Source organism: Ursus americanus, chromosome 2 (assembly GCF_024610735.1).
Source record: "Ursus americanus isolate L20-20 chromosome 2, mUrsAme1.1.p, whole genome shotgun sequence".
Lineage (NCBI taxonomy): Eukaryota > Metazoa > Chordata > Mammalia > Carnivora > Ursidae > Ursus > Ursus americanus.
In genome coordinates this window covers 30,509,739-30,533,253 of record NC_142128.1, presented here as the reverse complement: position 1 = coordinate 30,533,253, position 23,515 = coordinate 30,509,739, and the positions used below count along the sequence as shown (strand labels likewise).

Here is a 23,515-nt window from a genome sequence, read left to right as displayed (position 1 = left end):
CCCGGCATGGGTGTCCAGCGGGAAACACGACAGAAGCATCAGGTGAGAGGGGTGGACAATAGAGGTTTGTGAAGCCAGCCGTCCCTGTGATTACGGCCTGCAGTAGGGCCCTCGAAGGAGTAAGCTGGGCTTGGGGAGCCTAGAATGGGCCCAGGACCCGCTTTGAGGCACAGAGACCAGGGTGTCTCGCCTGTGGCTGTGTCGACACTGGGGAGTGGATGCGGCTGGGGGGGCCACACGTAGGACGTGTACGGTGTGTCTGGTCTCGACCCACGAGATGCCTGTAGCTCCGCGTAGCTGTGACCACCAGAAGTGTCTCCCGCCATGGCCGCGTACCCCGAGGGACGGCCGTCCCTGGCTGAGAACTGGGGTGGGGCCAAAGGGTTCTTTTGGCAGAAGTGCCATTTAAGCTTTAGCTGGAGGATGAGAAAGAAATGCTACACTGTCCTTCCCCGCCCCTCCCAAGTTCCGTCGCCTTGAAAACCCACACCACACAGCCAGGGACTTCGCCCATGTAGCCTACTTATGGGGACGGAGGAGAAAAAGGTCCTCGGGTTCAGAAGAGCCCAGGCGTGAGGTCATTCTGTGAAACTCCTACCATCAGATCTGGGGGGGATCTGACCAGGGCTCCAAGGAGGGTGCCCTCCAGGCTGATGAAATACGGGGGGAAGGACAAATGCTGGTCGTTGTGGACAGCAATCGCCGCACACACTGTGGCCTCCAGCCCTCTCAACCCTACACCCCACCCCCACCCTTCACCCCTGCCCCGTGAAGCATGTGCCTTCCCAGGTGTATGAATTGGTAAGAAAACTAAGCTTGGGCTGTGTGTTGGCCCCGGCTCCCCCAGCCCAAGGTGAAGGAGAAACTGGGGGGCTGTTCGCATCACACCCACGGCCAGGATTGTCTTGGCCACACTGTCGCCCCTGCCTCATGTCCGTGTGTGTACTGAACAAACCCTGACACATACAACCCCTTCTCAGGGAGGGCTCAGCTTCCCGGCCCCCCCAAGCACAGCTCACCCCCCCACAGCATTCCCTCGAGCTGTCCCAAGTGGAGGCTCATTCTCAGTTTCCCTATTTCAAACCACTTTGCCTCCTCAAAAGCATCAACTCCTGTGGCCCTCGGGCCAGCTCCTGGTAACAGCCTCTACATGGAGGCTGGCCTCCTCTCTGACCTCCATGTGGCTTCTCCTCACTCCCTGGTCACTAACACCCCAGCCGATGGCCCCGCATCTCACTCCTCAACTGCTCCCTCCCCGGAAGCTTTTCCTCTTGGCCACTTGTGCCTCTTCCACACCCACACAGCAGCCATGACCTTGTCACCTCTGGAGTCTTGAATTACGTTCCCCGCTCTGACCCCTCTGTCCTCCCAGTGCATTACTCCAATATCCCCACCACAACAATTCTTCAAATACGTTAAGACCTGCAACCTGTCAGTTTTTAAAACCTTGTCCTCCTCACTTTCTTGTCAAGTCTCCTCCTTCCCAGCATTGGTTCCATGGGCATGACAATCATCCCTCCCAGACATCCACTCTCTTGCCCATCTCTCTACTTGCTTGGCAAAAGCAGCCCCCACCAAGCCCAACCAATAAGCCAGCATTACCGTAACTTTACTTTGGGGACTCCACGCTGTGTTTTCTATTAATTTGAGACTAATGCATTTGAAAAAAATTATTAGTTTATGTTTGGGGGCACATGATTCACAAAGATATAATTTTTCAACATCAGCACCTGAAAGGGGAGGGGACAGAGCTATAGTGTTTTGTAGGTTACTAAAGGTGAGCTGGATAAAAACACATTGGAGTGCTCTAAGTTCAGGATGTTCAGTGTAACCCCCACTGTAACAACAAAGGAGATCACTATATATGCAAAAAAGAAATAAAAGAATTTCAACATTTCACTAAAAAAAATTTTTTTAAAGGAAAACAAAAAATGGGAAGCAGAAGGCTATAAGATATATTGAGAAGAAATAGCAAAATGACACAAGTCCCTCCTTATCAGTAATTTCTTTAAATGTAAATGGATTAAAGTCTCCAGCAGAATGGATAAAAACACAGGATCCAAGTACACGCTGTCTACGGGAACTCACTTTAGATCCAAAGACACAGACAGTGAAAGCATGGGAAAAGATATTCCACGTCAAAAGTAACCAAAAGGGAGGAGCAGCTATACTAAAATGAGACTAGACCTTAAATTTTAAAAAAAAAGGTTGCATGAGACAATTGTGTAATACCAGGCTCAGTACAGCAAGAAGATCAAATATAATGCACACTTCATGATGGGCCCCCCGATTCTAGGAAGTAAAAACCAAGAATTAAGGGAGAAATAGACAGTTCTACAATTGTAGCAGGAAACTTCATACCCAGTCTAGATAACGTATACAGCACCACACAGAAGGCAAGAGGATGTAAACACGATAAACCAGCTGCATCCAACACAGGCACAGAACACTCCCCAGGACAACATACACACAATTCTCAAGGGCACAAGGGACATGCTCCAGGCCACACCATACTGGTATCATACAAAACATCTTCTCCAACCACAAAAGGATGAAGTTAGAAAGCATTAACAGAAGGAAAACTGGAAATTTCACCTATTTGTGGAAATTAATACACTCTTAAACAACCAATGGATCAAAGAAGAAATCACAAGGAATATTAGAAAATGCTTCAAGATGAATGAAAATGAAAATACAAAATACTGAAACTTACAGGATCCAGTGAAACCAGACCTAAGGAAGAGAGGTACAGCCATTAATGGTTATGTTTAAAAATAAGATCTAAAGTCAGCCACCTAACTTTACGACTTAAGGAACTAGAAAAAGAACAAACAACCCAAAGTGAGCAGGAGGAAGAAAATACAGATAAGAGCAGAAATAAACAGAGAACAGAAAAGAAAGAAAAATTAATGAAACCGAAAGTTGGTTCTTTGAAAAGATCAAGAAAATTGACCAACTTTTAGTTAGATAAAGAAAAAAGGACTCATTAAAATCAGAAAATAAAATGGGGACATTACTACTGATTCCTCAAACAAGAAAGATTATGAGCATGCTGTGGACAGCAGCATGCTGTAAGTTGAATAAACTCCATGAAACGGACAAATTCTTAGAAACACCCAACCTTGAATCACTAAATTATGCACCTAACACTAATACTACACTGCACATTGAGGAATTAAATAAAAACTTGGAAAAAAATACACAAAGCCTATAAAAACCAAGTCCAAAAATAGAAAATTTGGAAAGACTATAATTGAATCAGTGACCCAAAGTCTCCGGGCAAAGGGAAGGACTGGACTCGATGGCTCCCCTGGTGAATTCTGCCAAACATGGAAGGAACAAGTGCCAGCCTCAAGCTTTTCCCAAAAACTGAAGAGGAGGGAGCACTTCCTAACTCATTCTATGAAGCCAGCCTTTCCCTGAAACCAAGACACCACAAGAAAACTATAAGCAAATATCCCTGGATAAATGTGGATGTAAAATTCCTCAACAAAATACTAGCACACATTAAGGTGCCTATGAAGAGAACTATACACCATGACTAAGGGGAATTTGTTCCTGGAATGCAAGAATGGTTCAACATATGAAAACTGACCAACGTAATGTGCCACATCAACAGAGCAAAAGGAAAAACCACCAGATCATCTCAACAGGTGCAGAAAGAGCATTTGACAAAATTCAACATCTCTTTTAGGATTAAAAAAAAAAAAGGCTCATTAAACTAAGAATAAAGGATACTGCCTCCATATAATACAGGCCATATATTAAAAAATCTACAGCAAACCTTGTATTTACTCAATGGTGAAAGACTGAAAGCCTTTCCTCTAAGATCAGAAATAAGACAAGGGTGCCCATCTTCACCCCTTCTATTTGATATGGTACTAGAAACGCTAACCACAGCAACTAGGCAAGAAAAAGAAGAGCATCCAAATTGGAAAAAAAAGAAGTAAAATTACGTATCTAAACATGAGACCTAAAACCATAGAACTTTTAGAAGAAAAAAGGGCGAAACCTTCAGGACATTAGACTTGGCAATGATTTCTTGGCTATGACTCCAAAGGCGCCAGCACCAAAATCAAAAATAGACATACTATTAGGAAATTAAAAAAAAATTAAGCACCTTCTGTATCTTCAGTATCACCTGAATAAAAAACACACAAAACAGAAGATATTTGTAGATCATGCATGTGGTAACAGATTAGTATCCAGAAAATAAAACGCACCCAACCCAAGTCATTTGATTCAAAAATGGGCAAAGGACTCAGATAGACATTTCTCCCCAGAAAATATATAAGTGGCCAAAACACACGTGAAAAGGTGCTCAGTGTCACTAAGCGTTAAGGAAATACACGTCAAAGCTACAAGGAGATAGCACTTCATGTCCTGTAGGAAGTCTGTGATCAAAACCGGGGTGGCTTATTCAGTCGAGCATCGACCCTTGATCCCAGTTCAGGCGTTGACCTCAGGGTCATGGGTTGGGTGGGGAGTCTACTTAAAAAAAAAGGTTAAAATGAAACCGAAAGGAGCAAATAAAACATAAGCAGCGGCAAGAATGGAGCAACGGGAGCCCTCGCGCACGGCTGGCGAGAACGTGAATGCGCGCAGCCGCTGCGGAATCCAGCACAGAGGCTCCTCCAAAACGCAACCCCGGCGTTGCCGTGTGGCCCGGCAGCTCCCCCCCCCCCCCCCGGGCATCCACCACAGAGAACTGAAAACAGGGTCTGGAAAAGATTCTTGCACACCCACGTTCCAAGCAACATCCTTGCCAAGAGTTAAAACACGGACACAGCCTCAGTGCGCACGGACGGAGGAGCGAGCACGGCGCACGAGGAACGAGGAACGGTGCAGGGCCTCGCGCGGGAAGCTGTGCCGCGCGCTACCGCAGGGGAGCAGCGTGAGGACCGCGGCGCCGTAAATGCAATGAGCCAAACGCAGAGAGACAAATACCGCACGGCTGCTGCTCTACGAGCTGCTTAGAGTCACAGCACCAGGGCTGCCGAGGGCGGCGGCTGGGGGACGGGAGCGGTCCTTCGGTGCGCACAGGGCTCGTGCCGCCGCTGAGTTCGGAGCTGGACGGTGGGGGTGCCGGCACGGACGGCGGGCTTAAAAATGGTTAAAATACTCAATTTTCTTATGTGCTTTACCCCAGTGAAAAATCGACGTAACGAAAATAAAGAAGAACTTTAAAATCGCAAAGACTTGAGCATGCAACGGATGAGCTGTGGAGCCTTCGATCAGGGCGCCCCCGTGCCTCTGTTTACCCCTGAGAGGGACACCCGAGCTCGGATCTGCTCCGGGCTGTGACAGGTCAGTGAGGCACCTGGCCCTGCGGGGACCATGCGAGGGGCGCATCACTGCCGTCCTGCTCTGGGTCCCCATCCCTTCAGGAGCCACCCATCAAGCCGGCCGAGGCGGCCACGACCACTCAGATGAGAGCAGCCCCTCAGAGGCTGGACGCCGCACTCGGGGAGGCAGGTTTGGTCCTCGGGTTCTTCCAGCCGCTGGGCGCATGAGAACGAGCTCAGATCACGGTGGCCCCTCCGTGTCCCTGCAGGGAATAGAGCCGTCGCCACCCCCCCAGTCTCCCCCTAGACAAGCATCCCTGTCCTCCCGCTCCCTCTGCGGGGCAGGTTCACCCACTGGAGGGGCAGGGCAGTCCCTGAAACCTGCGATTCCTGAAGCCCCATAACGCGGCGGGCGGGGGCAGGCTGCGCTGGAGGGGTTCGCGTTCTCAGACTTTCTAACCGTCCCCACGATTAACTGGTAGGTGTTGCATGGTACCCGGGACTCCGTGCACCTCGAGGAGTCATGCGCCTGGGCAGGCCTGGCTTCTCACTGCCTCTTGCGCGGCCGGTGCAGGCTCCCTGACTGTTCCCTCGGCCCGCGTGGGTCTTGAGTTCAGGATTACTCTGTGGACTGCGCACCTGCTGTGAGCCAGGCCTGGGCTGAGCCCTTCAGGCACTTCACATCCTGTAAGCCTAACAGCGACCCTAAGAGGAAACGGAGGACAAGAGACCTGCTGGAACGTGCCAAGGCCACACAGCACAGCACGGCAGACTGAAGGGGGAGCTCAACATGCGTGGGACAGGGGAAAGCAGGGGTCGCCGTGTCCAGCCGCACCTCTGCCCCTGACTCTCCCCAACCTATTATGCACCTGTGCAAACGAGCAGAGATGTGCTTTTTCTGGAAAAAAGGAATTTACGCACGTTACTCTCTCTCTGAATGTTCTGATTTCTACATGATTCGTCCACCAACCACGCAGGTCTGTTTGCTTTCCACATAGTTCTTATCACTCGTGCTGTTTTCACGGATCAGCATCCTGGGAAAGAGCAAAGGGATGCACCCAGCGGGGGTCCTTTTCATGCAGGTGCTTGAATCCTGGAGTAGCCAGACAAGCGGTCACCCCGGGACACCAGCGGCGCCTGAGGCTCAGGGCCACCCGCGGCTTCAGGAACATCCTTATCATGCCCATCGCTGTGCGGGACGCAGGCACCAAATGCCGCCACCAGCACTGGGGGTCCGGCTCCTGGCCCCTGGAAGAGGCAGTCCCATGGCAGCAGCCCCGTGGGGTCTGGCACCTTCCGTCCTGCCAGCAGCAAGCCCTCCAGTTCCTGTCCCCCATGGGTGATGTTCAAAAACCCAGCACCCCAGTCTCAGTGTTCGAAGTCAGGGGGTGGGGTTCTTAAGGGGGCATCACTGTCACTCAGAGGACTGGTGAAGGCCCAGAGGGCTGGGCCGGCCCCCAGGAGCCCTGACCCTGGAGGTCTGGCTGGAGCCTGAGAACGTGCATCTCCGCTCAGCTCCAGACCCGGGCACACGCCGGAGAAGCTGGGTGGCAGCGGCCACAGCAGTGCTGACGGAGGCAGCAGCTTTCGGCGCCAGCATTCACCGAAGGCCTGTGAGATCCCGGCTGTGTACTGAGCTTCCACATAAACCACCCCTTCACTGCCCGCACAGCCCCGAAAGGCAGGTGCCAGCACCATCCCCGGCTCACAGATGGGCAAACCAAGGCATGGGGCGATCAAGTCCACTCTAAGGGGCATCACTGCAGAATCGCAGAATATTCGCATCAGGGACTTCAGACTTCCCAAACCCGCAGAGACTGGCTTCTCGGGGGAAGGGCACGCATGCTTCCTTCTTCCCCACGGGCACGTGTTTCAAGGCAGTGGCCACCTTTCCCAAAGTGGCATCCTTCTAAAGGTCCTTGTGTGTTTCTATTCCCTGTTCACACGCTCTTCCAGCTTGGGGGCATGTCGGTTCCCAGACAGTGGGGCTTAGGGAAGGGAGATTCTATTTGGTCTTGAACCTGAGCTCCTCCCTCCAAGCCCCATGTATCTGAGCTCGGCACTGGGGGGAGGGCTATGTGTGGAAAAACACCCCAAAGCCAAGTGCTGCCTTGATGCGCATTGGCCAACCTCCTGGGGTGCGATGTCCTTCAGGAACTGGAGCTGGACAGCGAGGCGGGGAAGGAGGACTCGTACACGGCTGGGTCCTGACCTAGCCCACTTCTCCCCCAGTGCACACTTGCTTTGTATTCACATGACAAAGGGAGGATTTAAGCCAGGACATGGAAAGCCTCCTCCGTGGCAATATGTAAGCTGAGACCCAAAGGGGAAACAGGTGTTGGTCCAGTAAAAATGAAGGGAACAGCATTCAGGAGGAGGGAACAGCATGTGTCCAAACAGAGACAGAAAATTCAGCAAGGGCCAAGTCTGCTGGCAGATTTGAAATGACAATTTTTCTTCCCAGCTTTGAAGGTTGTCAGGGTTTCAGAAGATCTCGGCTTTTGTCTAGCTCACTGTCGTCTCTGTGCCAGACCTCATTCTTGGCACTGTGCGGGATTTATGTTGATCCTCCAACAGACAGCTGAGGTGGGCACAGTCATTCCCCATTTTACAGATGAGCAAGGGAGGCTGAGAGGGTGTAGGCACCTTGAGCAAGATCACGCAGCTAGCTAGTGTGGGGTCAGGGATTCCAGCCCTCGTCTTCCGTTCCAGCCTCAGCTGCAGGCAGGGGCACTGTCTCCGCCCCGGACACCTGCTCTGAGCAAAGGCTTGCTCTTCACCATCCCATGCTCTTCACAGCCCCATGGGGTGGGGGTCATCGTACTGTTTAAGCAAAGCTGCATCGAGCCCAGGAAGATGAGGCCATAGGGGATGGAGCGGGACTTTGAGTCCCAGGCAGACTGACCCCCGCAGTCCCGCATGCTGGACCTGAATTCAGGGTTCCCCAATGTTCGTGTCCCTGTATCATCACAAGGTTCTTGATTAAAGACTTTTTCTGTCTGTGGTCCCGGGGGCCACCTCCACCCTCCACCCCACGCCCACCTTCAGGGATGGGGGAGGGCCTGAGGGGCCTGAACTGGGGCAGCTCGTCAGAGGAGCTCAGCGGTGAGCAGACGCCACCAGAGGCAGCAGGAAACCTACAGAGCAGTGAGCAGCATAGACAAGGCACCTGGAGGGGGCAGGCCTCCAGGGGATACTGCGGATGGACTGGATGGAGGCGGGGGCGGGGCTGGATCAGGGTCACGGGCTCCATCAGACTACGGCGCAACAGAAGCCCCAAGATCAGAGCCCAAGAGCTCAAAGCTGGATGGGGATTGGGAGAGGAAATGTCCATCACCTAGAACTGTGGGCTGTCAGGGTGTGATGGAGAGGACGGGCTCAAAAGCCCCTGAATCCAGGATTTCAGTGCCTGGGTGACTGGCACCCTTTGCCCTTGGCCCTCCCTTTCAGGGAGGGGACTCAGCCCTGCCCCAGGTCACGAGGACAGAGCCATCACTCCGTGCGAGGCACAGGCACACGCTGCGGACTTCACATTCACCATCTCTGAATCCCTTCACATGCCTGAAGGCAGGATGCCTGGGATCAGACAGGTTAGGCGGCTGGCCCAAGGTCACCCAGCTGGCAGGAATGAGACCAGGACTGAAGCCTGGGCTTAGAAATTCCAGAGCCTGTGTTTGCATCCTAGAGACCCTTTCAACCTGTGACCAGTGATCCCACATGGACTGGTGGCCCGATCTCCCTGGTGCCTGCCTCCCACTTCAGTCCGAGGGGTTCAGACTCTGGCCCAAGCCTTGTTTCCCAACCCCGACTGTGCCTTTCTCGCCTTCCCTTGCACCCACCTTCCCGACTTTCCCCAACGCGTGTGCCAAGCCCTCACCTGCTGCCGTCCCTTTGCCCGTGCCTGCAGGTCCCACCCCTGTACTGTTCTTCCTGCCTTCTGTGCTTGGCTCGATGCACTGCGCCCGTCTTTAGCTCTGCTTTCCCAGAGGAGCCCTCCCCCACATCCTGGTCCCTTTTCCACTGTTCTCCAACCCTAGTATATGTTTCGATCTTTGTAGGTTTGCTTACTTATAATAATGGCAGCTTCCCCCGCTCTAGAGGGAGGGGACCATGCGGGCGGTACGCTCCAGTTTGCATCCCCATCGCTAGAACATGGTCGGCATTGAGGAGACAGTGGTTAGGTAAAGGGTTAAGTAAATGAGTGACCACTCCCCCCTTAGGACTCAGCTCTCCTTGTTAAAAGGCACAATTATCTACCTTCTTCCAGGATTCTCTGAAAACCTGGCCCAAGAAGATGTCCACCAGACCTTTATCCCAAGTGGAAAAAGGGTGACAGTGAAGGCTCAGACTTACATCTTTTTTTTTTTTTTTTTTTTTTACTGCTCCGTCTCTGGTCATACCTGTTGCTCTATGAACAGGGAGAGGAGGGAGGCAGGGGGAGTCATGCGTTTTTCTCAGGCTCACTGGTCTCTGAACACCTTGTCCAGGTGGTCATGAACCCTGGTCCACAGATGGGGTGCATCTGGGCCCCCAAACAACATCATCGGGACCATGAACCCTCGTTTACTTCCATGCCCAGAGTCCTCCAGAGGGCTCCCTGGATTTTGTCCCAGGAACATTCTGCGTCCCATGCAGAGTGGGTCTCCTGGAAAGTTGTTACTGATCCCGGGTGAGGAATGCAAAACCTCCATCAACCCGAGGCTGGAAATTTTCTGATGCTAACAGAGTGGCTTTTTCATTCTTGGAAAAACAAAAGTGTTTCCTGGTCCCACTTGAACTGAATTAGATGACGTTAAGGGGACTGATCTGTCAAGTTACATGAACACGTAGAACACCATTCTGATTTATCTCCTCAGCACAAAATCAAGGTCTCAACATTCACCTTCCTTTTTGTTCCTCTAACTTGAATTTCTGCTTCTGCAGATTGGAAGCCTCATGAATGCTGCCTGTGCTGATCCCACAGATCCTGGCGTTAGAAACCCAGGACGGGCGGCCGCCCCTTGCCCAGGGGAGCTCACCCAGTGCCTGGGACACACTCACGACTCCGCATTTGGCTCACTCCGAGTCTCCCATGGGAAAGTCTAACCGGCATCTCAAAGTCAACATGCCCCCGCGGAACCCGAGGACGCCCCCAACCCCAGACTCAGTCCTTCAGTTGCCCCGCCTCACGATGAAGGGCACCTTCCCCCAGTTGCTCAAGCTGGACGTGGAGTCACACTTGACTTTCTCTTCCGCTGCTTTCAGTCAGCACGTCCCTTCCGCTCTGGCTCCTCAATCCTAGCCGTACTGCTGATCCGTGTTCTCTGAAAATTCACATCCATCCGAAGCTTAGAAAATGGCCTCATTTGGAAATAGGGTCTTTGCAGGTGTCATTTTTAAGATGAGTTCATACTGGATTAAGGTGTTCCAAATCCAGTGGGTGGTGTCCTCCTAAGAGAAGGGGACACACTGGGACAGCATGGGGAAACACAGAGGCAGAGGCGGGGGTGGGGGGCGCAGCCACATGGCGAGGAGCACCGAGGATCGCCAGCAATCACTGGAAGCCAGAGAGAGGCCAGGAAGGCCGCTTCCCCAGAGACGTCAGAGGGAGCACGGGGCTCGCAGAGTCCTCAGTTTGGGCGTCCAGCCTCCAGAACTGGGGGAGGAACTTGTTTTAAGCCATCAGGTTCGCGGTAATCGGTTGCAGCAGCTACCCCAACCCATCGACTTCTGCCCAGGTTCTGCTCCCCGTTCCCGTCAGCCCTCCCCCCCGGGTACCCCGCAGCCGGCTGGTCTCTGCGCTATGCGACACTTTCCCCCCACAGCAGCCGGGGGAATTTCTGATGTGCTGGGGCTGCTGGATTCTGCGTAGAGACGTCTGAGTGCGCGCTGCATCCTTCCCCCGGGACGTCACACAGACGCTTAAGCCACGGAAGCCGTGAGTGAAGGAACGCAGCCCGGCCCTTGGGTGTGGCCCCCGAGTCCTACCGAGCCCCGCCCGCGGGGACCTGCACTGCCCTCCTGCACCCGCCCCCGCCCCTGCCCGGTGGCCTCTGCGCTCTTCCCACTCTTGCCCCGCTCACCTGGCCGATGCCTGCGTCCCTGGGCCTTTCTCGTCCTCCATCCTCCCACCTAGGCCATCCGGACTCCAACAGCACCCCCACACGCGCACACACTACCACGTTCTAGTTGAGTCTGTTCTCTCACTGCGCACGCGCACGCCACTGCTCCACGCGCTACCCCGTGAGCTCTGCGAGGAGACAGCGTGCCGAGCACTGGCTCACCCTGAGAGGAGCATCCTCAACCGTATTTGTCGCACACACGACGTGACCCCACCTTCCGCTGGCGTGTTACCCATTGCGCTGTTCCCACACCCCCGGGTCTTGCGGGGCCCTCGGACGGGACGCACAGCCGCGTAGCTCGTCGGCCGGTGAGCTCTGACAGGGTCCGGGGTACTGCTCCCTCCCCCTCCCTCCACGGGGTGACCGCCCCAGTGCACGCGCAGGAGACCCTCCAGCAGCCTGGGCCCCGGGTACCTCCAGTGACCAGAGCCCTCTTCCTAACCTCTACTCCACACAAGCGGAGAATGACAAACGTATTGTGCGGAAAGTGACAGCTGGGGGATGCTTGTCACCACCGTACAACCTGCCCAGTCCTGACTAGTGTCCTGTTCTCGTGTGCCCGCCCCACGCTCCCCACCTCCCACTCCCTCTGGCGCCTGCCCAGCCACCGGCCTCAAAGTGTGCTTGGTCAGGATCGCCCGACGCCCCTGAGCGCCCAACACCCACATGAGCTGACGGATGGCGCATCTGGGGAGGGGGGAGTCCGCTCACACTGTCGCCTTGCAACCCCTTCTTCTCTCTCCGGTTAAGGGACGCCGTGCCCTCCCAGCTTCCTCCCTGCTGCTCTGCACACCCCGTCCTGTCTCTTGCTGGTTCCTCCTTTTCTCCTGGCCTTTCAGTGCAGAGCACCCCAGGACTTGGTCCCACCCCCACCCCCGCCCCCAGCTTCTTAGCGGCCTCATCAGCCTCCGGGTTTGCAGGAGCAGCCACGGGCTGGTGACCCCCGTGTAGGTGTGATCCCTCCTGCGGCTCTGAACGCCAGCCTTTTATTTTCATCTGCTCACCTGACCACTGCACTTGCTGGACCCTTGACATCTCACACTTGACAATCCAAACAGGGCTCCTCATCTTCCCCTCACATGCGCTCCACCCCTGATCTGGCCCACTTAGTATCCCTCAGGGACTACGATGAGCCGAGGTCAGAAGCTCTGGAATGACCTTTCACTCTTTCCTTTCTTTCCTGCCTCACACATTCCATTTATCAGCAATCCCTGTCCGACTGTATCCAGGAGCCCATCACTTCTCACCATCTCCTTGGTTACCTGCTGGTGAGGCTGCCTGGATCAGTGCCTTAGCCTCACGGCCAGCCCTGCGTCCACACTTGCCCTGTAATGATCATTCTCAACCCAGCCTGACAGCCCCAGTCTCGTCTCCCAAGATTCTCCCTGTGTTCCTCCAGCCACTCTCAGCCCCTGCGGGGGGAAGGGGGTGTGCCTCCTGCCTTGGGGCCTTTGCAGTTGCTCTTTCACGAAGGTCACCCTAACCCCAGGTCTTTGCTCAGATGTTACCTCAGTAAGTCCCACTCTGACCAGTCTAACGTGTAGGGCAGAATTCTAAGACCCTAGTGACCTTCTAGAATGCCTGGAACAAGAAATGATGGGCTTATCACTCCCATATTACCGTGCTGTAACCAAAAGGGATTATCAGATGTAATTAAGATCACTAATCTGTTGACTTTGAGTTAATTAAAAGGGAGATTATCAGGTGGGCCTGGCTTTATCAAATAAGCCTTTTAAATCTGGCTGTACAGGTGTGGGACAGAGGAAGCCAAAAACTCAAAGCATGAGCCCGATGTGATGTACCATCCCTGGCTTTGCAGATGGAGGGGGCCATGTGGGAAGGAATGCAGCAAGGGAACAGATGCCCCGTCCTGCCGCCAACAAGGGACTCAATTTTGCTAGTGACAGGAATGAGCTTGCAAAGAATTCCCCCCACCTGAATCTTCCAGGTGAGAACTCAACCCAGGGACACTTTGATTTAGCTTTGGGGAACCTTGAGCAGACAACCTTGCCAGACTATTCTAGACTTCAGTCCACAAAACGGAGCAGATACATGCGGGCTGTTTTAAGTGGCCACGTCCGTGGTAATTTTCTATGCAGCCACGAAACAACAAATACAGATAACAACCTTTGAACTTCTAGGGTGGGAGAAGGTATTTTCAAGTCACATTTCCTATAAGCTCAGATCAAGAATATAAAGAAACTGCAAAAAAAGAACACAGGCAACTCAATAGATAAATGAGCAACACACCCGCATCGACACTTTATAAAGGAGGGTACCCACGGCATTGGAGTATTTGTCATCAGGAAAAGACCAATTAAAACTGAAATGAGCTAGTACTCCATACCCACCCAAATCCAAATTCGAAAGAGACAAGAAATCCCAAGTGTTGGCCAGGATGTGACAAAGCTAGAAGTTCTCCCAGCCCTGCTGGTGGAGAGCAAATTGGCAAACACACTCTTTGATGGCTGACGCACCGACTCCACCTGAACCGATGTGGAATCCGGGATCCAGCACTTCTGCTCCCAGGTGTACATACCCCCAAGAGTAAACACAGTTCGCACGAGAACGCTCACACATGCTGGATTCAGAGTGACTTACGACGGTCTGGCTCTCCAAGCCTTTTCTGACGTTACCCAGTCACCCATTCCCTTCTCTCCACATGAGTATCTCTTGTCCTAGAACAGTTCTCAACTGTGGTGTGACTTGACCCCTTAGGAGACATTTAGGCATGTCTGGAACTAGCTTGGATTCCCACACCCGGGGGGCTGCTCAGGACAGCCCCCACGAAAGAACCGTCCAGTGTCCACACCAGAATGTCCACAGTACCGAGCTTCGGAAGTCCACCCTACGTATCACTGTGGCTCAGTCCCCAATGTCCCTGAAGTCTGCTGGAATGCCACTCCCCCAAGGACACCTTCCCAAACCACCCCATGTAAAGCTGTGCGGGGTACTTCAGTAGGTCACGCCATCTCCACAGCTCTGCTTTCCCCTCGGTAGTTACCATCATCTGACAGACTGCGTACTTGTTCGTTTCTCTCCACGCGCTAGAATGTACGCTTTCACAAGACCGTGATTTCATCTAGTTATCCCCTGCATTCCTAGCTCCCTCGACAGGTGCTCAGTCAACATTTGTTGCTAGGACGGATGGAACGCACAGGCAATGAGAGAAAACCACCAAACTTTACGACGTGCCCAGCAATTTTATTTGCTCTCCTACACTGACGGGGGAAATTAAATTGGAAGGTAGGTTGGCAACTGGTGTTAGGACCCCAAGAAACCACACGGAAGTCTTGGAGAGAAAGGCTTCTCCTCTGCCTGTATTCTACTTGTTACAAGGCGTTTGCTTTCAAGGTCTAGTGCCTCACTATTGAAAGTAGACTGTACTTGAGGTTCAAGGCAACTGGTTCTCATTGTCCATAAACTTGGGGGGGGGAGGGAAAAGCAGAGGCGAAGACCTCACGTGTGCAGGAAGCAGATTGTCGCCCTACTCGGACATAAAACCTCTCATGGCCTAGAGGGAACTTCCTGCAGGACGATGTGATCTGACCAGATGCTTCGGTTTCTGGTGCTGACCACCCCGCGTGCCTGAGAAGCAGTTACACAGCCCTCTGGCGCCGCTACGAAAGGGGAGCGCCCCCACAATTCCGGCCTAAGAGTTTTGGGGAAGGGGGCTCAGTGAGAGCCGGGCTAGCTCTGAGGGGGGAGGGCTGCGCTCTGCGGGCCTCAGGTGGAGGAGCTCGACTAGGCCACCGACCTGTGGGGCAGTGCTTCCAGAGGTCCTCAACCACGTGACCCGGCTGCGTCTTTCTGAGCACGGACTTGCAAGTTCCCTCACTCTAGAAGTGATGAAATAAATGCGTTCTGAAGTAACGTGCTATGTAGAATCCACATCCCAAAAGAAGCGTTTTAAAAGAATGAGATTTTCAGAAGTGGAACTTTTATTTTTATTTGCTGTTCTTCCCGGTGACTTGTCTCGACCGCCGTCTGGGGACGTGGACTCCATCTTGGTGACCACTGCATTCAGTGAAAATTCTCCTCAAGGCTCCGTGAGCGCTTATCAGAGCAAACCAAGTGCAGCCTGAGCGGGGCACGTCTTGTCCTACGAGGGTTACTAACCTCAGTTGTCGCCAGCCACGCTCAACCGTGACAGGGACTTTGGAACTAAGAACAAGACAACATGGCAGAAGGCATCTGGGACCATTTCCGTCCTTTCTTTTCTCTGAACATTCTTGGCCTTTTCTTCCACCCTCTTCTGGAGCTTGCTACGTTCTGGCCAATAGGATGTAAGCATCAGTGAAGTTCAGTTTCTTTAAAGGGAAAGATGCTTGCTGTCCTCTTCCCCCTTCCCTCTGGCTGCAATGTGGCCCTGAGGGCAAGAGCAATACCCTAAGGAGGGCAGAGCCACGAGACGTACAGAGTCGGGGCCCTTGACAACTTTGCGGAGCAGAGCCGTCTCTGTCTCGTTCAGGCTCCTGTTGTTCAGTCTCTCGTCTGCAGCTGAAGTTATGTAACAGTGTCTTAACATAGTGCAGAAAATCCTGGAAAGGTCCACCGGATAATGTGGGGTCTGGGGCTTGTGTCTTAAAAAAAATAAAATCAAAATCAATGTTTGAAGGCCTAACAGATGTTTAGCCCAGGGACGAGAAGGTGAAAGCAAAACATGGCAACTAGCTTCAGACACCCATAAGGCTGGGCCCAGGACAAGGGTGGTCTTACCCTGGTTGCTCCAGATCATTTGTTGAATCAGTGAATGAAGGAATAGACAAGACTAGATGTGTCCAAGTTTCAGGAAGGCATATTCTGGTTCCAAAAATAAAAATCCTTTTGAACAATTGAGGTTAATGGGGGTGCGTGGGAAAGAAGCAACGTTTAGTCAAGGACCTACCAAATGCCAGGCAAAGTGTTAGGGGCTCGGCGTCCTGCTTCGGAGGCCATCCCAGCCAGCGTGAATTCCCAAGTACAGATCCATTCACCATGTACATCTTAACTCAAAGTTCTTCTCCACTGGTCACGAAGCACATACGATTCTCAATGTCACGCATCATTAGGGAACTAGACATTGTAGCCGGAATGAAATAGCACTCCACACCCCCGGCTGAAGCAGAGGGACAGACAACAGCAAGTACTGACGAGGATCTGGACAACTAGGAACGCCCGTGCGTTACTGGTGGGGCTGTGGAACGGGCTGCTGGGGAAACAGTCTGGCAGTTCCTTACAGGATTAAACATAGTTTCTACGTAACCCAACTCTTAACGCCTAGGAGCATGGCCTGGAGAAGTGAAAATACATCCTCACACAGATTTGCACGCGAACGCACACAGCATTATTCTTACAAGCCAAAATAAAGAGTAGGAATGACCTCCACGTCCACAAGCTGATGAACGTCAACAAAATGTGGTTTATCTGTACGACGGGACCCTCGTCGGTCACAACAGGGAAGGAAGGACGGACACGCGCCACGGCATCCCCCCTCGAAAATGAGCTGAAACGGAAGAAGCCAGATGCAAAAGGACAAATACGGTCTGATTCCATTAAACGGAAATGGACAAGAAGCGCTTCTTTAGAGACAGAAAACAAACGGCTGGTTGCCAGGGGTGTGGGGCGCACATCCCGGGACGCTGCAGGGTTGAGCAGCACCAACAGTAGCAGAGTTAAAGTGGCCAGAACATTAGTAGAGAACGGGCCGCAATCCCTCTGTTCCGTGACAGAGGCTGAAATTTGGCCGCTGCTGCTCTGAGTCTCAGAAGAGGCACAGCAAACCGCCAGGGAAAGCCGCCAGAGAACAAAAGCCTGGAAATACCGGCTCAGGGAGTGCCCATCCCCATCCCCCCTCACAGGGGACGCGGAGACTCTACCCAAACAGGGTTGCCTGAGTATCGGCGCGGCAGGCCCCTCCCCCAGAAGGCAGGCTGAAAAATCAAGAAGCCCACAACCCGGGCTCCTGGGTGGTGCAGTCATTGAGCGCCTGCCTTCGGCTTAGGGCGTGATCCCGGCGTTCCGGAAAGGAGTCCCTCATCGGGCTCCTCCGCTGGGAGCCTGCTTCTTCCTCTCCCACTCCCCTGCTTCTGTTCCCTCTCTCTCTGGTTGGCTGCCACATAAATAAATAAATAAAATCTTTAAAGAAGAAGCCCACATCCCTAAGATCCCTATAAAACAAGGGGCACGGCCTGGGACCCAGTCAATAATTTGGGCTCTGGACAACCCCGCAACCTTTCCTCATCAGAATGACAAGAAGAAGCCCCCCCCCCCCCAGTAAAGAAAAGAGAGTGAGTCTGTGGCCTCTGCCACAGAAATAATGGATATGGATGTAACCAAAGTATCAAAAATGGAATTCAGAGTAACGATGGTCAAAATGATGAGTAGAATTGAAAAAACTATTAACGAAAAGGTTACTGAGAATATAGAATCCCTAAGGACAGAAATGAGAGCGAATCTGACAGAAATTAAAAATTCTATGAGCCAAATGCAGGCAAAACTAGAGGCTCTGACGGCTAGGGTCACAGAAGCAGAGGAACGGGTTAGTGAATTGGAGGATGGGTTAATAGAGGAAAAAACCAAAATAGAAGCTGCTCTTAAAAAAATCCAAGCCCACGAATGTAGGTTACGGGAGATTACTGACTCAATGAAACGATCCAATGTTAGAATCATCGGCATCCCCGAGGGGGTGGAGAAAAACAGAGGTCTAGAAGAGATATTTGAACAAATTGTAGCTGAAAACTTCCCTAATCTAGCGAGGGGAACAAACATTCGTGTCCAAGAGGCAGAGAGGACCCCTCCCAAGCTCAACCATGACAAACCTACGCCATGTCACATCATAGTGCAATTCACAAATATTAGATCCAAGGATACAGTATTGAAAGCGGCCAGGGCAAAGAAATCTCTCACATACCAAGGCAAAGGCATCAGAATTACGTCAGACCTGTCTACACAGACCTGGAATGAGAGAAGGGGTTGGGGGAGCATATTTAAAGCTCTTTCAGAGAAAAACATGCAGCCAAGGATCCTTTATCCAGCAAGGCTGTCATTCAGAATTGATGGAGAAATAAAGACATTTCAGAATTGCCAGTCACTAACCAATTTCGTAACCACGAAACCAGTCCTACAGGAGATATTATGGGGGGTTCTATAAAAGTAAAAAGGCCCCAAGAGTGATACAGAACAGAAAGTCACAGCCAATACAAACAAAGACTTTACTGGCAACATGGCATCATTAAAATCATATCTCTCAGTACTCAGTCTTAATGTTAATGGCTTAAGTGCTCCCATAAAATGCCACAGGGTTGCAGATTGGATAAAAAGAAATGACCCATCCATTTGCTGTCTACAAGAGACTCATTTCGAACCCAAAGATGCATTCAGACTGAGAGTAAGGGGATGGAGTACCATCTTTCACGCAAACGGACCTCAAAAGAAAGCTGGGGTAGCAATTCTCATAGCAGATAAATTGGATTTTAAACTACAGACTATAGTTAGAGATGCAGAAGGGCACTATATTATTCTTAAAGGAAGTATTCAACAAGTGGATATGACAATTATAAACATATATGCCCCCAATAGGGGAGCAGCAAGATACACAAGCCAACTCTTAACCAGAATAAAGAGACATATAAATAAAAATACATTAATAGTAGGGGACCTCAACACTCCACTATCAGAAATAGACAGAACACCCTGGCAAAAACTAAGCAAAGAATCAAAGGCTTTGAATGCCATACTCGACGAGTTGGACCTCATAGATATATATAGAACACTACACCCCAGAACCAAAGAATACTCATTCTATTCTAATGCCCATGGAACATTCTCAAGAATAGACCATGTTCTGGGACACAAAACAGGTCTCAACCGATACCAAAAGATTGAAATTATCCCCTGCATATTCTCAGACCACAACGCTCTGAAATTGGAACTCAACCACAAGGAAAAATTTGAAGAAACTCAAACACTTGGAGACTAAGAACCATCCTGCTCAGGAATGACTCGATAAACCAGGAAATCAAAAATCAAATTAAACAATTTATGGAGACCAATGAGAATGAAAATACAACAGTCCAAAACCTATGGGATACTGCAAAGGCAGTCCTAAGGGGGAAATACATAGCCATCCAAGCCTCACTCAAAAGAATAGAAAAATCTAAAATGCAGTTTTTATATTCTCACCTCAAGAAGCTGGAACAGCAACAGAGGGACAGGCCTAATCCACACACGAGGAAGCAGCTGACCAAAATTAGAGCTGAAATCAATCAAGCAGAAACCAGAAGTACAGTAGAGATCAACAGGACTAGAAGCTGATTCTTGGAGAGAATCAATAAAATTGACAGACCACTGGCAACACTTATCCAAAAGAAAAGAGAAAGGACCCAGATTATTAAAATTATGAACGAAAAAGGAGAGGTCACGACGAACACCATTGAAATGGAAAGGATTATTAGAAATTTTTATCAACAGCTATATGCCAATAAACTAAGCAATCTGGAAGAGATTGAATCCTTCCTGGAAACCTATAAACTACCAAGATTGAAACAGGAAGAAATTGATTTCTTAAACAGGCCAATTAATTATGAAGAAATTGAGTCAGTGATAAACAACCTTCCAAATAACAAAACTCCAGGCCCGGACGGTTTTCCTGGGGAATTCTACCAAACATTCAAAGAAGAAATAATACCTATTCTCCTAAAGCTAATTCAAAAAATAGAAACAGAAGGAAAGCTACCAAACTCATTCTATGAGGCCAATATTACCTTGATCCCCAAACCAGGCAAAGACCCCCTCAAAAAGGAGAATTACAGACCGATTTCCCTAATGAATATGGACGCCAAAATCCTCAACAAGATCCTTGCTAATAGAATCCAACAGTACATTAAAGGATTATCCATCACGATCAAGTGGGATTCATACCTGGGATGCAAGCGTGGTTCAATATTCACAAATCAATCAGCGTGATACATCATATCAACAAGAAAAGACTCAGGAACCATATGATCCTCTCAATCGATGCCGAAAAAGCATTTGACAAAATACAGCATCCTTTCTTGATTAAAACCCTTCAGAGTGTAGGAATAGAAGGTACATTTCTCAATCTCATAAAAGCCATCTATGAAAAGCCTACTGCAAATATTATTCTCAATGGGGAAAAGCTGGAAGCCTTTCCCTTAAGATCAGGAACTCGACAAGGATGCCCACTCTCGCCACTATTATTCAACATAGTACTAGAAGTCCTTGCAACAGCAATCAGACGACAAAAAGGGATCAAAGGTATTCAAATTGGCAAAGAAGAAGTCAAAAGGTCTCTCTTCGCAGATGACATGATACTCTATATGGAAAACCCAAAAGAAGCCACTCCCAAACTATTAGAAGTTATAGAGCAATTCAGTAACGTGGCGGGATACAAAATCAATGCTCAGAAATCAGTTGCATTTCTATACACGAATAACGAGACCGAAGAAAGAGAAATTAGGGAATCCATCCCATTTACAATAGCACCAAAAACCATACGTTACCTTGGAATTAACCAGAGACGTAAAGGACCTATATTCTAAAAACTATAAATCACTCTTGAAAGACATTGAGGAAGACATAAAAAGATGGAAAGATATTCCATGCTCATGGATCGGAAGAATTAACATAGTTAAAATGTCCATGCTACCCAGAGCAATCTACACTTTCAATGCTATCCCGATCAAAATACCGAGGACATTTTTCAAAGAAGTGGAACAAATAGTCCTTAAATTTGTATGGAAACAGAAAAGGCCCCGAATCTCCAAGGAACTGTTGAAAAGGAAAAACAAAGCTGGGGGCATCACAATGCCAGATTTCGAGCTGTACTACAAAGCTGTGATCACAAAGACAGCATGGTACTGGCACAAAAACAGACACATAGACCAATGGAACAGAATAGAGAGCCCAGAAATGGACCCTCGGCTCTTTGGGGAACTAATATTTGATAAAGCAGGAAAAAATATCCGGTGGGAAAAAGACAGTCTCTTCAATAAATGGTGCTGGGAAAATTGGACAGCTACATGCAAAAGAATGAAACTTGACCACTATCTCACACCATACACAAAAATAAACTCCAAATGGATGAAAGACCTCGATGTGAGACAGGAATCCATCAAAATTCTAGAGGAGAACATAGGCAGCAACCTCTATGACATCGGCCAAAGCAACCTTTTTCATGACACATCCCCAAAGGCAAGAGAAACAAAAGATAAAATGAATTTATGGGACTTCATCAAGATTAAAAGTTTCTGCACAGCCAAGGAAACAGTCAGAAAAACTAAGAGGCAGCCCACGGAATGGGAGAATATATTTGCAAATGACACTACAGATAAAGGACTGGTATCCAAGATCTACAAAGAACTTCTCAAACTCAATACACGAGAAACAAATAAACAAATCAAAAAATGGGCAGAAGATATGAACACTTTTCCAAGGAAGACATACAAATGGCTAACAGACACATGAAAAAATGTTCAAAATCATTAGCCATCAAGGAAATTCAAATCAAAACCACACTGAGATACCACCTTACACCAGTTAGAATGGCAAAAATAGACAAGGCAAGAAACAACAATTGTTGGAGAGGATGTGGAGAAAGGGGATCCCTCCTACATTGTTGGTGGGAATGCAAGTTGGTACAGCCACTCTGGAAAACAGTGTGGAGGTCCCTTAAAAAGTTAAAAATTGAGCTACCCTATGATCCAGCCATTGCACTACTGGGTGTTTACCCCAAAGATACAGACGTAGTGAAGAGAAGGGCCATATGCACCCCAATGTTCATAGCAGCAATGTCCACAATAGCTAAATCGTGGAAGGAGCCGAGATGCCCTTCAACAGATGACTGGATTAAGAAGTTGTGGTCCATATATACAATGGAATATTACTCAGCTATCAGAAAGAACGAGTTCTCAACATTTGCTGCAACATGGACGGCACTGGAGGAGATAATGCTAAGTGAAATAAGTCAAGCAGAGAAAGACAACTATCATATGATTTCTCTCATCTATGGAATATAAGAACTAGGATGATCGGTAGGGGAAGAAAGGGATAAAGAAAGGGGGGGTAATCAGAAGGGGGAATGAAACATGAGAGACTATGGACTATGAGAAACAAACTGAGGGCCTCAGAGGGGAGGGAGGTGGGGGAATGGGATAGACCGGTGATGGGTAGTAAGGAGGGCACGTATTGCATGGTGCACTGGGTGTTATACGCAACTAATGAGTCATCGAGCCTTACATCGGAAACGGGGATGTACTGTATGGTGACTAACATAATATAATAAAAAATCATTAAAAAAAAGAACCAATCAGAGATGAAGAACTCAGTAACTGAAATTAAAAATACAGTAGAGGGAATGAACAGTAGATTAGAGGAAGCAGAACAATGGATCAGCAAAGGCAAAGTACAGAACAGAAAGCAACTGAGCTGAACAGCAAAAAGAGAACAATAAAAAATAGATTAAGAGAACTTCTGAACATTCAAGGGGAATAACATTCACAGTATAGGTGTCCCACGAGGAGAGAAAAGTGGGAAGAAAATTTGAAGAAATAGCAGCTGAAAACTTCTCTGTAGTCATTGAGACAGTATGGTACTGGCACGAGGACAGACACACAGATAGGAGGAACAGAATAGAGAGCCCAGAAATAAAGCCAAGATTAAATGGTCAACTCATCTATGACAAAGGAGGTAAGAACATACAATGGGAAAAAGGCTCTTCAGCAAATGGTGTTGGGAAAACTGGACAGCTACTTGCAAAAGAATGAAACTGGATCACTTTCTTCCACCATGCAGAGAAATAAACCCCAAAGGGGTTACAAAACTAAATGGGAGAGCTGAAACCATAAAACTCCCAGAACACATAGGCAATAATTTGACATTAGCCATAGAAGCAGTTTTCTAGCTAGATCTTTTAAGGCAAGAGAAACAAAAGCAAAATTAAATTGTTCAGATCAAAATAAATAGTTTTTGGTTCAGTGAAGGGAACCATCAACAGAACAAGGCAACCTATTGAACAGATGAAGATATTTGCAAATAATATATCCAATAAGGGGTTAATATCCGAAGCACATAAAGAAATGACACAACTCAAAACAAACAAACAAAAAATAATAATAATAATTAAAATGG

At 49.6% G+C, this 23,515-nt stretch overlaps 1 protein-coding gene across 1 annotated transcript in view; it reads right to left on the bottom strand.

Moving 5' to 3' along the window:
• The window catches only part of CPPED1 (calcineurin like phosphoesterase domain containing 1), a 201,860-nt gene that overhangs the window by 32,480 nt on the left and 145,865 nt on the right, over positions 1-23,515 (bottom strand). The gene's annotated exons all lie outside the window — the stretch shown is intronic.